The 450-nt window shown below is 27.3% G+C and overlaps 1 protein-coding gene across 1 annotated transcript in view; it reads right to left on the minus strand.

Annotated features, from left to right (window-relative positions):
* LOC111665619 (B-cell receptor CD22-like) overlaps positions 1–450 on the minus strand; it is a 30,696-nt gene that overhangs the window by 16,546 nt on the left and 13,700 nt on the right. The window lies entirely within an intron of this gene.

A 450-nucleotide genomic window follows, 5' to 3' on the forward strand; every position in this document is an offset into this window, starting at 1 on the left:
CTCACATAGTATAGTAAGACATAAAAATGCCAAAAAATGTCATATTATCATATGGCATAAAATGTCAAAAAACGTCATAGTATAGTACGGCATAAAATGTCAAAAAAACATCATAGTATATTAAAGCATAAAAGGTCAGAAGAAAGGCATAGTATGGTAAGGCATCAAATAAAATAGTATTGCAAGGCAAAAATATACCAAAAAACATCACAGTATCATATGGCTTAAAAATGTCAAAAAACGTCATAGTATAGTATGGCATAAAACATCAAAAAAACATTTACGTAAATTAAGGCATAAAAGGTCATAAACAAGTCATAGTATGGTAAAGCATAAAAAAAATTGTATTGTAAGGCATAAAAATGCCAAAAAAAACCTCATAGTATAATATGGCATAAAATCTCAAAAAACGTCATAGTATAGTATGGCATAAAATGTCAAAAAAACATG

The sequence above is a fragment of the Seriola lalandi genome, unplaced genomic scaffold (assembly GCF_002814215.2).
Source record: "Seriola lalandi dorsalis isolate HSWRI2012SDOR001 ecotype SW California unplaced genomic scaffold, Sedor1 jcf7180002054656, whole genome shotgun sequence".
In the NCBI taxonomy this organism is placed as follows: Eukaryota; Metazoa; Chordata; class Actinopteri; order Carangiformes; family Carangidae; genus Seriola; species Seriola lalandi.